The sequence below is a fragment of the Lactuca virosa genome, chromosome 6, assembly GCF_052849685.1.
Source record: "Lactuca virosa cultivar CGN04683 chromosome 6, Lactuca_virosa_CGN04683_v6, whole genome shotgun sequence".
In the NCBI taxonomy this organism is placed as follows: Eukaryota; Viridiplantae; Streptophyta; class Magnoliopsida; order Asterales; family Asteraceae; genus Lactuca; species Lactuca virosa.
The window spans coordinates 222997195-223010739 of NC_136431.1; the positions used below are offsets into that span (position 1 = coordinate 222997195).

General features: G+C 39.6%; 1 non-coding gene across 1 annotated transcript; it reads right to left on the minus strand.

Annotated features, from left to right (window-relative positions):
- Positions 1-10247: 10247 nt before the first annotated feature.
- LOC145122967 (small nucleolar RNA R71) lies at positions 10248-10354 on the minus strand. The gene has a single exon (XR_013714850.1). It is a non-coding gene; the product is annotated as a small nucleolar RNA R71 (small nucleolar RNA).
- Positions 10355-13545: the final 3191 nt, after the last annotated feature.

The following is a 13545-nucleotide window of genomic DNA, read 5'->3' on the forward strand; positions in this document are numbered from 1 at the left end:
AAATTCAATATTTTCTTTATTAAGTGAAATGAATGCTTCTATGTTATGCGATAACGAACCCTAGAGGTACCCATATATTCCTTCTATAATCGCCCAGTGTATATAAGTTATATAAAATTTAAGTTGAATAAACCGTTGAATATAATGGGTCTGTCCTAGGTCCACAACCCAACAAGGAACAGGAGGTGAGGCGGGCCCACCAATTCTAAGTCGATTGTGACTAGATTCTTATATAACTCTATCATATACACTTAACAATTATAGCTGAAGTCTAACAATTCTAGCTTTATGTAGTTTTAATAGAAATATGTTCCAAAGAAAATCCTATATTTTCCTTATAAAAGTTAGGTAGTCCTAAATCCCAGTACCGAAAATAAACAAGTATTTTCCATACTTAAAGATATAAAGGCGATTTTAAATCGGCATAAAACCCTTTTTAAAGTTAGGTGGTCCTAAATCTTAGGACCGAAAACAAGTATTTTTCCATACTTAAAGATATAACAGCGATTTTAAATCGGCATAAAACCCTTTTTAAAGTTAGGTGGTCCTAAATCTTAGGACCGAAAACAAACAAGTATTTCCATACTTAAAGATAAAAAGAATTTTAAATCGGCATAAAACCCTTTTTAAAGTTAGGTGGTCCTAAATCCTAGGACCGAAAACAAGTGTTTTTCCATACTTAAAGTAATTCTTGTGAGTTAAATCGACATAACTCGCTAACTTAAAAGTAAAACTCGTAAATCTTAAGATTTGTTAATACCACATGTGAGTTATCGTAACCATGCTAAGACCCAGACGGCCTTGTAATACGACGTTCTTCAGGCGTCGGAAACGAAATGACATTTGTCACCACAGACCTGCCGGTCTAGCTGTTGCAAGCAGCTTAGGTGCGGGCTTGTCAGACCCAATATAGATCTATACACAACTATCATGCTCTCCCTACAAGAGACTCTGGTTACAATTTACAGGACTTTTGATTTTGTTACCATGAAGGTAACACGAAGGAAATATCTCACAAATTTATTCATTAACAGATTTACGTGAACTGAACTGAAAAACTTTGGTAAATAAGTTTGAAATGTAAATGATACATAAACTATACCTATTATAGTTTATCCAAACGTTTGTAATGTAAAAGAACTCTTTTATGAAAATACATTAGTACTATGAATCCATAAACTATGCTTACTATAGCTTATTATATGTGTTCTAAATGAATGAAGAATCTTATCATGAATGACTAAATTTCAGTTTATGATGATAAACTAACAAGAAAACACATTCAATATTTAGAACTTATTGTTATACACTTTGCTCAACATAATACAAAGTGTTATGAAAGTTATAAGCTGTTAACTAGTTTTTAAGCTTTCTGCACTGTTTTTAGAAAAATCATAGAAAAATCATAGAAAAATCATACGAAGTCGAAAACTGAATCCGTAAATTCTGAGAGTTCATAAAATGTTTCTAGTTTATTCATAATTTTTATTATGATTTTTAGAAGTCTTTAACTTGTGTTAAAATGTTCATATTCACAGACTGGTCCGAATTCGTTTCTGAAATGATAGGCAGTTTTGTAAAAATCACCATAAATCGTAGAAAAACCGTATAGAGATGTGCAAGTAGTCATTTTAAAGGTATGAACCTGAACTATTTTCATTTTAAACAGTTTTGAAAGATATTAAGTTTAAGACAGTCAAAACAGTCCGTGAATAAGACTCAACGTTTCTGATGAAAGCTGTTGTTTGAATTTAGTTAAGTGTTTGGTATTTTAACTTGTATTCCCTCCCCCCCTGAAAACTGAAGAAAACATGAAAATGTAGGGGTATGAACTCACCTTGAGTGATTCTTGGAAGAGTGGAAGGTCGAAAACGAGTAGTATCAAGTCAAGAACACTTGATGAACACGTAAAAGCTTGGATGATCCTAAGAACGATTCTTTGGCGTTAGAATGTGTGTAGATGATTCAAGGATGTTATGAAAACATGGAATAACACTTGAGTTTAGAGGAAATACTTACCAAAAAGTGAAGTAATAGCTCAAGAACACTTCCAAAAGTGGCTGGAAGTTGAGAGAAAATAAGCTTCTTTGTGTGGTAAGAAAGGTGTAAAAGTGTGGGAATGATCAAAGTGAATCAAGAAATCCTCCAGGGATTTCTTCATATAGAGGAGTTGCTGGAGCAATTTGCAAGATTGATAGGATGTTTGCCTTGGTTTGTGTGATGTGGATAAGGTGGCAAATGAGAGGATGACACATGGAAGGGCAAGTGGGCACACTTGACCCACTTGGTAATCTAAGCCATTTTAATTAATAAATACTTGAAAAACAATTAAAATAAGAGTTCTGGGGTTTTTAAATGGTAAAATATGGATTTTGGTGAAAATCCCATGTTAAAATCATGAAAAACGGGCTTAAAACGAAGTCGTGGTCGAAAACCGGGTAAAAGTTGCGAATCTGCGAAGTCAGGGCCGGAGGTTCGGTCTTAGGAGCTTAGAACCGAAGGTAGGTTCGCTTGATGCATTAGAACCGAGAGGAGGGCTCGGTCCGAGCAGTCTCGCAGGCGAACACGGAAGAGGGACCGAAGGTGAAGGCTCGGGCCCGAAGGTGGAGGTTCGGTTCGCAGGGTTCGGTCCGAGGGGTGGCTTCGCTTCTGACAACTTCGCCTCTGACAGCTTCGGTCCATAAGAGAGGTTCGGCCCTGAGAGGTTCCCTCTAAGAGGGTTCGGTTCCTAAGAGGGTTTCGGCCCTAATTAGCCGTTTTTCAATATAACTTCTCGTTTTGAGTGATTTTTGGCCAAGTTAAGGGTCGGGATGACCCGGTTGACTATAAAAAGTTGAGAGAGATTTTGAGAGAGATTTGGGAGAGATTTGGGAGAGATTTGAGAGAGATTCACTTTTAGCCATTTTTATCGAATAATCTTGCAATGCAAGGTCCGTGGACCCCGTTATACTTCGTTTATGATTATTTTAAGTCCCCAAAAGGGTTCATAGTCGTGTTTTGAGGCGTTTAACTCCCTTCTTCGGGTTTCACATTGATAAACACATAGATTTATCGAGACACTCGAATTCTTGACATACAAATGTACGTTTTCATAGAATAACTTTTAACATACAAGTACTAGTTAAGTTTTGACCGGTTTGACTTGTTGACGTTGACTTGTTGACTTTGACTTGAATTTGACGGTTGTCACAAGTGGGTTACAGGCATCGTAATCCAGTGTAGGGATAAACTTAGACTTATGGAAGATACCTAGTTTAATTAAGTTTGATATTGGGTAGTCTGATTAGGAGATTGTGTGTAAGCTAGGAACGGAGAGTAAAGTTCTATTCTGTGACACTCTCTGGTGCCGATGTACGGTAACTCCGTACGGGAGTATGTTGTAGTACTCCCCTTCGATAACCAAAAATGGTAGGTCCTGTTCAGACAACTGTAGTGGTATGCCTGGTCACCTCCAAGAGTAGGTGACAACACATGATCATTCTAGATAGTCTTGTGAATTACGTTGGTGGCGTGAGCTCATTACTCACAGACGTAGATGAAGTGGGATACCATATTCATCAAATACTATGATGACCCATATGTCTTTTTGACTGCACTGACCTAGGATGCCCCTAGCTGAGTAGTCAAGCTTTTTTTAACTGTTCGTCAGGAGAGATAATTTATATCTGATAATCTGTGACGATCGATCGGAATGGATATGTGGGAATGTAAGCCTATATAGATATAGTATGGTAATAGTTGATTTTGCAGGTCTGATAATTAAGGAATATTATCATAACAATATTGTGGGATTGAAATCCCTATGCATCTCACCAGGTTTCCCAACCCGACCCACTCAGTTTACATGCATCACATGTATCAAGACTTAAGCTAATGGAACTTGATTAGGATGTTGAGTGATTAAGAGATAGCCTGCAATAGAGTTCAGGACCAATAGGTCTTTATGTTGTAACTTATGTTTCTGTATCAATTATGACATCCTTAGGGTTTTATTAAATTGAGACAATCACTTGTACTCAAAAGTTTTCAAATGTACTGGGAAATTCCGCATCAATGATAATATAAGTATAAAGAAAAGTTTTAATTGGTTCTAAAAATTAGAGGATGTCACACAGTCAAACAATGATCACCCGAAAGCAATAAATCAAACAAGAACCATGCAAGGAGGATTTAGATCAAGAGTTCTCAGACTATCTAACTTAAACTACATACAACCCCTAGGGTATTCACTCAACAATCAACCAATACTATCATTACCCTAACCAATCATGACACCTAACAATTTCTTACAATCCACAGGCAAGACCCTACCATTCTAGCATATCATGACACCAAGTTTCCTACACTTCGCATACATAACAAGGAGTTATCCTAGTCAACTAACATACATGCACTCAAATAATACCTCTTGTAGCGTCCCAAAAATAAGACCCAAAAATTTCATTTTAAAATTTATAAAACGGTAATCCAAAACATTGTCATACAACCAAGATGAATCAAAGTATATCACTACATCATAAAATATCATAGTAAATCATAAAATGCGGAATGAGGTGGTGTGTGCTCTGCAATGATCTCGGGCTCTTCCCTTTCGAACTAGAAGTACCCGAAACATAAACTGAAAATCGTAAGCACAAAACTTAGTGAGTTCCCCAAAATACCACATACCATAAAAAATAAACACATACTGGGCCCCCACCCTTCATCGGGCCTCGCCCGACGTCGATTCCCACCCGACCCGGCATCGAGCCCCGCTCGGTATACATATATGTCAATCATCAGGCTCCGCCTGACATCGGGGCCCTATACATATAAACATATAAACATATAATCATACTAACACATGTTATAATCACAAAGCCAATGACATACAATATAGTCATCGGGCCTCGCCCGACAACGAGCCCCGCTCAGTATACATACCAACGCATACACATGCAAGAGTCACGCAGACATCTAACATCCTAACATACTAAACCATGGGCCGACATTGGTGCCTTCGACCCGCTAAACACAGTGAGGAAACTCACCTCAGACTGCTGAATCTCACAGATAAATCTCTGGTTGCTGGTCTGAAAATCCTTGCGCTATCATCATAAAATAACATCCAATTAATAATTGGATCCCGACCCATAACTAAGAGTCTAAACTAGAGTAAAAGACCTTTTTATCCATTACCTAACTTTGCCCAAGGCCAAGGCCCAAACCAACTACTCAAAAGGCCCAATTCCAAAATGGTCACCCAAAGCCTAATTATGGCCCAATCTTCCTAATTGGGCCCCAAATCCCTTCGTGGTCCTTCATCCAAAAGTGTCCAAAATAATAACATCAGCCCAAAATAGAAATTTGATGGCCCAACAAGACCCTAATCTCCTAAGATCCAAACATGGGCCCAAAACCGAGAAGCCCAAATCTGAAGCCCACCTGCTGAGTACACAGGGTGTACTCAGCTCGTATGTTCAGTGTACACCCTTTGGGCTAGTATGTGCACCGTACCAGCTTGGTACGCACAACGTACTCCCCATTTGGCCACCTCACTTCATTAAAACCTTAATCCATTGAGACTTCAAGCCAAACTCTTAAATCTGATTCTATAAGACCACTTATCAAGTAAAGTTGGCAACTTTACACACATGCATGGCTTAATAGGGCTCAAGAGCTCAAAAAGAGCTTAACAAAGGTCTTAACACATGCATGGTTCAAGATACACCATAAAGCTTGCATTTTTATGAATAAGGGGACCAAAAGAAGCCTAGATCTAACACCAATACTTCTGGAGTGAGTCAAGAAGCTCAACAATCACTCTAAGGACTAAAAAATCATAAAATTACAACATAACTAGATCTAGCATCATGGATCATCAAGATGTGAGCTTTTTACCTCAAAAAGCTTGCAAATGATGAGCTAACCTCGGATCTTCAAGCTCAAGACACCTCTTCAAATGGTCCTCTTCTTCTTCTCCTTCACAAACCACCAACAAACACTCTTTAAGGCTCAAAACTCACAAAAACACATTAGGGTTTTAATTTCTGGACAAAGGAAGGTGGAGGTTGGCTAAACATGACCAAATGAGGCTATCATAATGTTTAAATAGGGTGAAAATCCTAAAAATTAGGGTTTCACTTATGCTCACGTACGCCATGCGTACTCCACGTACGCCCAACATACGTGGATGGGATCCGCGATTAACTTCGGGCTAGTACGCTAAGCGTACCACCTAGTACGCCCCGTGTACTAGCTGAAGGACCACAAATGCAAAGTTTTTAGATAAAAGGGTTAAATGCGAAACATACCAAACTCGAGTGTTACGATTCTCCCCTAATTGAATCATACTTCGTCCTCGAAGTCCGCTACTCCAAATAACTCTGGGTAGTGCTCCTTCATTTCATCTTCCCGCTCCCACTTCCATTCAGAACCCCTACGATGCTTCCACTGGACTTTCACCAAATCAACAACCTTTTTCCTCAAGGTTTTCGTCTTCCGGTCAAGAATCGCCACCGGTCTCTCAATATAATTCAGGCGGTCATCCTCCTGAATGTCTTCCAATGGAACCACTGCGAAATCATCCACTAAACACTTCCGCAACTGAGAGATATGGAACGTGCTATGGATCTGACTGAGCTCGTCTGGAAGATCCAAGCGATATGCAACCCGGCCTAACCTGGACAAAACCTTGAAAGGACCGATGTACCTGGGGCCCAGATTGCCCATCTTCCTGAATCGGAGGTGACACCTTCATGAGAACCATATCCCCCACCTGGAACTCTAAATCTGATCGGCGTCTGTCGACATAGCTCTTCTGATGACTCTGAGCTTTCTGGAGTCTACAGAACCTGATGAATCAACTCAGTGGTCTTGAGTACCACCTTAGTACTCCCCATAACCCGCTGACCGACCTCACCCCAAAAAATAGGGGTCCTGCATTTCCTCCCATAGAGCATCTCAAAAGGAGGTCGATCGATGCTGGTGTGATAGCTGTTGTTATACGAAAAATCCGCTAACGAAAGTTATGTATCCCAATTCCCACCGAAATCCAAAACACACGCCCGAAGCATATTCTCTAAAGTCTGAATAGTCCGCTCACTCTGACCATCAGTCTGCGGATGGAATGTTGTGCTGAAATGGAGACGAGTACCCAACTCATCATGAAACCTCTACCAAAACCTGGAAGTAAACCATACATATCTGTCTGAAACCACTGAAACTGTCACCCCATGACGTGATTCAACCTCCATGATATATACCTCAGCCAATTTTTACGCAGAAATACTCTCCTGAATCGGGATGAAATGCACGCTATTGGTCAACCGATCCACGATGACCCAAATCGAATAAACTCCTCTTGTAGTCTGAGGTAACTTTGTGATGAAATCCATGGTAATCTTCTCCCATTTCGATACGGGAATCTCCAACGGCTGCATCTTTCCGTGAGGTCGCTGATGGTCGACCTTGACTTTCCTGCAAGTCAAGCACCTCTCCACATACCAAGCCACATCCCGCTTCATGAAAGGCCACAAATAATCAGGATGAAGATCTCTATACATCTTCGTCTCCCCTGGATGAATGGAGAACCTAGACTTGTGTGCCTCCTCCATCTGAACCTGACGCACACCACCCCAAAACGGAACTCATACCCTCTGATGAAGAGTCAACAACCCACGATTATCGTAATCAAAGGAAGCCGCATAAACCACAATGCGCTCACTCTTCCGGTGCTCTTCCTTCATAGCCTCGATCTGAGCCTCACGAATCCACTCCAATAGCGGAGTAATCACAGTCATCCTCAAACATATATCCCTGATCAGAGCCACGATCGCCTTGAGGCTAAGAGCATCGGCCACCACATTGGCCTTCCTCGGATGGTAAAGGATCTCACAATCATAATCCTTCACCACATCCAACCACCAGTGTTGCCTCATATTCAGATTTGGTTGATCCATCAGATACCTCGGGCTCTTATGATACGTGTAAATAGTACAGCGGACCCCATAGAGGTAACGTCGCCAAATCTTGAGGGCGAAAAGCACAGCACCCAGCTCCAAATCATGTGCTGGATAGTTCGCCTCATGAGGCTTCAAATGTCTTGAAGTGTAAGCAATCACGCTACCCCTATGCATCAACACTACCCCAAACCCGTGATCGACGCATCAAAATAAACCACAAAATCCTCAACACCCTCCGATAGGGTCAAAATCGGCACCTCGCATAATCTCTGCTTCAGGGTCTCAAAATCTGCCTACTGCTCAGGCCCCTAGCAAAAATTAACCGTCTTCTTTGTCAACCGAGTCAAAGCAGCAACTATCTTGGAGAAATCCTGGATGAATCTCCGATAGTAACCTGTTAAAGCAAGGAAACTCTGAATCTCAGATGGAGACCTTGGAACCTCCCACCGCATCACAGCCTCGACCTTGGCCATATCGACCAGAATACCATTCTGGTTGAAAAGGTGCCCCAGAAACCGCACCTCGCGCAACTAGAACTCATACTTGGAGAACTTTGCGAAAAGTCTCTCCCTCCTCAAAGTCTCCAGCACCTCCCTCAAGTGTTCGTCGTGCTGCTCCTGGGTCTTGGAATAGACCAAGATATCATCAATAAATACAATCACAGAATGATCCAACATCAGCCTGCATACGCGGTTCATGAGGTCCATGAAAGCGGCTGGAGCATTGGTGAGCCCAAAAGGCATCACCACGAACTCATAATGACCATAATTAAGACCTTGTAACTCGTGCATGGAAGGACACTCTCAATCAAGATTACATTTTTATGCTTCTAGGTGCCCCAAAACGTCTAAAAGGAGAGCTTATATGGATTAGAGTAATCCATAATCATAATACCAAGCTTATGGGACAAAAAGAACACCATTTCATAACTAAACAAGATCTAAACAACTCTTAATCAAGTTCAGAGCTTTTTATCTCCAAATGATGCCAAATGATGTTGCTATTCTGGATCCAAAGAGTCCCACTCCTCCAAGATGATCTTCTCTTCTTCCTCTCTCCTTCAAGGTTACCAAAACACACACAAAATGCTCAAGAATGCTCTAAAAATGGATTAGGGTTTTCTTGGGGATGAAGGTGGGTTGGAGGTTGATGAAAAAAGGCAGGGTTGGGACTTAATGATGCTTAAATAGGGTCAAAATCCTAAAAATTAGGGTTTGCACTCTGGCCACCTACGCCCAACATTCCTAGGGGAACGCCTAATATACGTACCTAACACACAAAATTACGAAAATGCCATTTTGGTCCATTTTTGCAATTAATTTACATCCAAGGCCTAAAATGAAATCAATTCTCATTCTTAGGGTTTAAAATGAAAATACCTTAATATCAACATGTTACAACCCCCCCCCCCCCTCCCCATTTAATTTCTTATTTTACTTAGATAACTTTAGTAGATAATTGTTAGTTGTTATTTATGTTCCCTATGTTCAATACCGGGGAACGACTTAATTTTAGTTAATTTTATCTGCTATCTATTCTCGATCCTTTGTGTGGAATTTATTTCACATAAAGTTACATTTTTTTCGTGTTAAATTTCTTCTATTTTTAATTTTCTATCCTTATAGTGACCACGCCGTGGCATACTTGCCAACGTCGTGGCCAACGTTCAGATAGTTTAGATTTTTATTGTTTTTGTTCTTTTTACGCGTTTGTTTTCTGTTTTGTTGCAGTTAGTTTATGACCCGAACATCTTCATCTACTACAATACCAGGATTGAAGGATCCCGAGTCTATCTTTCATAAAAGCAACAAAGGAAGGAGAAAAGAAAAATACGAGCAGAAAGAAGAAGTGAAACCGAACGAAGCAGAGAGCGAGTACGTGACTGATTCAAAATCTGAAAAAGAACTCAAACCAGAAGACGAGATGACCGACATTACGGATATGACCATGGAGGAATACAAGAAGCGAAAACGAGATAATGGGTCGGGTCTTGTGCAACCTGAAATTCCGAACACTACAAATTTCGAGCTGAAGAGGCACATACTTGCTATGTTGAAGGATATCCCATTCTACGGGAAGGATCATGAAGATGCCTACAAGCACATCGACGAGGTGAACAATATTGCGAACTAATTTAATGTTCCAAATGTTTCTCGTGAAACGGTGTTGTTACGGATGCTTCCGGTTACTTTTAGAGGGACGGCTAAAGATTGGCTCAAAGCACTTCCACCAGGGGCTATCACCACATGGGCAAGACTTCGGGAAAAGATTATCCATCAGTTGAGTCCGCCATCAAAAGTTGCAAAGTTGAAGAAAAACATCTCTAATTTCGAGCAACAAGGTGGAGAGTCGTTATATGAAGCGTGGGAAAGGTACAAGGGGTTACTTAGAAATTGCCCGCAACATGACCTCAATGTGCAACAAGTGGTCTCAATCTTTTATGATGGGGTAAACGTGACGACTAGAAAACTCCTTGACTCTCAAGGACTGTTAACGAAGAAGGCTCGGACAACAATTAAGGAGTTAATTGAAGAGTTCTCCAAGCACTTGAGGTAGTATCACAACCCTCGAGAGGACAAGACAAGAGGCTACAAAGATGGAAGTGGAGGTTCTGAAGATATAGTTCCAGTGATGGCGAAGTTAGAGTCAATAGACCGAAGGATGAAAAAGATGGATCAATCCATCCGTGTAAATCTTGTTGGGTGTGGCAATTGTGGCGGACCGCACTTAACTAAGGAATGTAACCTCGACGAGAACAGAAATCGGAAGGTTCAAGCCTGGTATTCAATTAGATATAGGTATGATAAAAATTGGAAGAAACCAACGAATGAGTGGCTACCCTATGATGAGTATCAAAAGGAAAAAGAGGAGAAGTATAGGCAACAAGGTCGCGGGTTTTATCAAAAGGAGCAACCGGGTCCCGAAAATAAGAATGAATTTGAAGCTATGCTAAAAAATCCCAAAAATACGGTCCAAAAATTTTATTTTTAATTTGTATATAAAACCATAGTCACTCAAATCATCTCAGAAAACATAAGTGATACTATCTCAAAACATCATATCAAAACACTGTATCAAAATCACATGTCCAAATATCATAGTAAATCATCCCAGGCTAAACGTTGTGGTGTGTGTGCAATGCAGTCATCCCGAGCTCTTCCCCTTTCTACCGGAAGTACCCGAAACCAAAACTGAAAGCACGAAGCTTAGTGAGTCTCCCCAAACTACCACATACCATACACATATCACATAATCACATATCATCATATCTTGGGCCTAGCCCACTACATCGGGCCCCGCCTGACATTAGACCATAGTCCAACATGTTGGGTTTTGAGCATTCTAACACTCCTATGGTGTACATCCTATAAACCTTGGATCTATGTTTTCTCTATTATACATGCAAATATTAAATATTCCAAGATTTCATCCTAACTAGCATATTATGAAGCACCTATACTACAAAGTTCTAGTTAGATGACATACCTTTTGATGTAGCTTGATGTCTTCAAGCTTTAAGAGCTTAGCCCCAATAGTGTGGAAGCCTCAAGTGGAATCAAAAATCACCAAAACACCTTGGAAAACCTTTATAGAATATGGATACTTGGCTCACACTATGAAATCGGTTATTGCCCTCTTTAGTGTATCCACACTAGCCACTAGCATAATTTCATGAACCATAAGACCCTTTATATAGTGTGGAGGATTAGGGTTAAACCCTAATACCAATGACCTTTCATTTCCTAGGATCCATGGGTTAAAGCTCCATGGACTATCCATGAAGACTTAGCCCAACCTAAATGAACTTGGCCCACTACACATATATATATCTAAGAGTCCATATTTAATTAGTTCCTTTTGATCACTTAATTAATTATAAATTAATTCTTGATCAATACTAATTAAATAATAAGATTATATATTAATATATTAGAACTTATAATATATTAATATAAATCATAAATATACTATTCTCAAAAGACTATCCATATAAATTGTGTCGGTGAAGTGCAACCCAAATGGACCATGCCGGGTCGGGTCAAGTACATACCAAATATAGTTATGGACTTAGACATTAATCCAACAGTCTCCCACTTGGATAAGTCTAAAACTATTATTGAGTATGACTTCAAAAACCAACTGGAAATCGTAGCTCTTAAAGCCGCTGTCGAACTCTGATCTTGTCAATGAACTCTGACCTTTGTCAATGACTTGTCCATTAGATAAGGGATCATATATTCCTCCATTCTAGATATCATATGGACTGAGACATGGATTATAATCATTCTCTCTGTCCATTTGTTGTTTCCCGATTTTCGATTTATGATGACTGACTGATTGAACAAATCAAATCAGTCCTGGCTTGGACAAGCACTCACATGTGTCATCGCTAAATCATCGAGGGGCCCACAGATATCACTTTTATCCCGAAGGTAAAAGGAATGGATAAACTTCGACTCATGATCACTCGTGATAAAATCCATGAAGTGATTCAAATGAGCGCGGGTTGAATCCAATACTCAGAACTTATGAGCACTCATGAGTGTTGTAGCACCATTTTGTCCACCAACTTGGACCTCTACAAACCAACCCATGACAGTCTTGATTCATATCTACTTCCAACATATGACCGACTGTGGATGGTTTGAATAACTTAATCATTCAGGAAGAGCGACTTAGTTATTCTGGAAGTCAAAACATGCAAAGTGAAACACAAGAATAAATGAATCAAATATGGTATCAAACCCTATGAATATAAATAAACACTTTTATTTATCACCATACTGATTACTCATTATTCATTGTTTCGGTTTTATCAACTTTATACTAGAATTAAAAAAACTAGTTGTCCCATGCTCCAAGCATGTACACTATGTTTTTCTTAGACAATAGCTTTGCCATACACCAAGTATGCACTCTATGTTTGTCTATGATCCTTACTTTGTGAAATAAACCAATTGAACATAATTTCAATGATTCTAATTTCACACTCCCAAATCCTTATCGAAAAATGTGAGAATTTCAAATTCCTATCATTTATCGAAATCTGTTTAGATTTTAAACTTATATGCACTGACCCTCCTGTAATGAATATGTACAAAGTCACAAAGACTTGTCAACAGTCATTATAAGGTATTCCAATGGAGATCAACTCCATGGAAACTAAGTCTCATATTCAAAGTACATTGCTTTGGACATGCTGCTTGCATTAAGTTTTCTAATCTTACACAGATAACTTCCACCTATAGAGACAACTCCATATTCTCATTTTGACTATCACTTCTGAATAAGAGATGCCTCTTTTCAGAATATGTCAATATGGTCCTTCCAAAATTAGCACTATACTTCCAACTGTCCCTGAGCAACCAATCTTTGGTAAACCTCAGATTGTCCTCGACAATTGCTTAATCATTTTAGTCATATCCAATTCTAGACCTTTTCCCTTCTTAATGCCTCTGGGCATTTGGAAAAATTTAGAAATGACAAATATTATAGCACATGCAATCGATCCTGTACCCAAAGCAAATGGTACACGATTCATGATGTCTCACATAAAGACATGATTCTAGACCAGTCTTTTGCTACAATATTTTTATTTGCC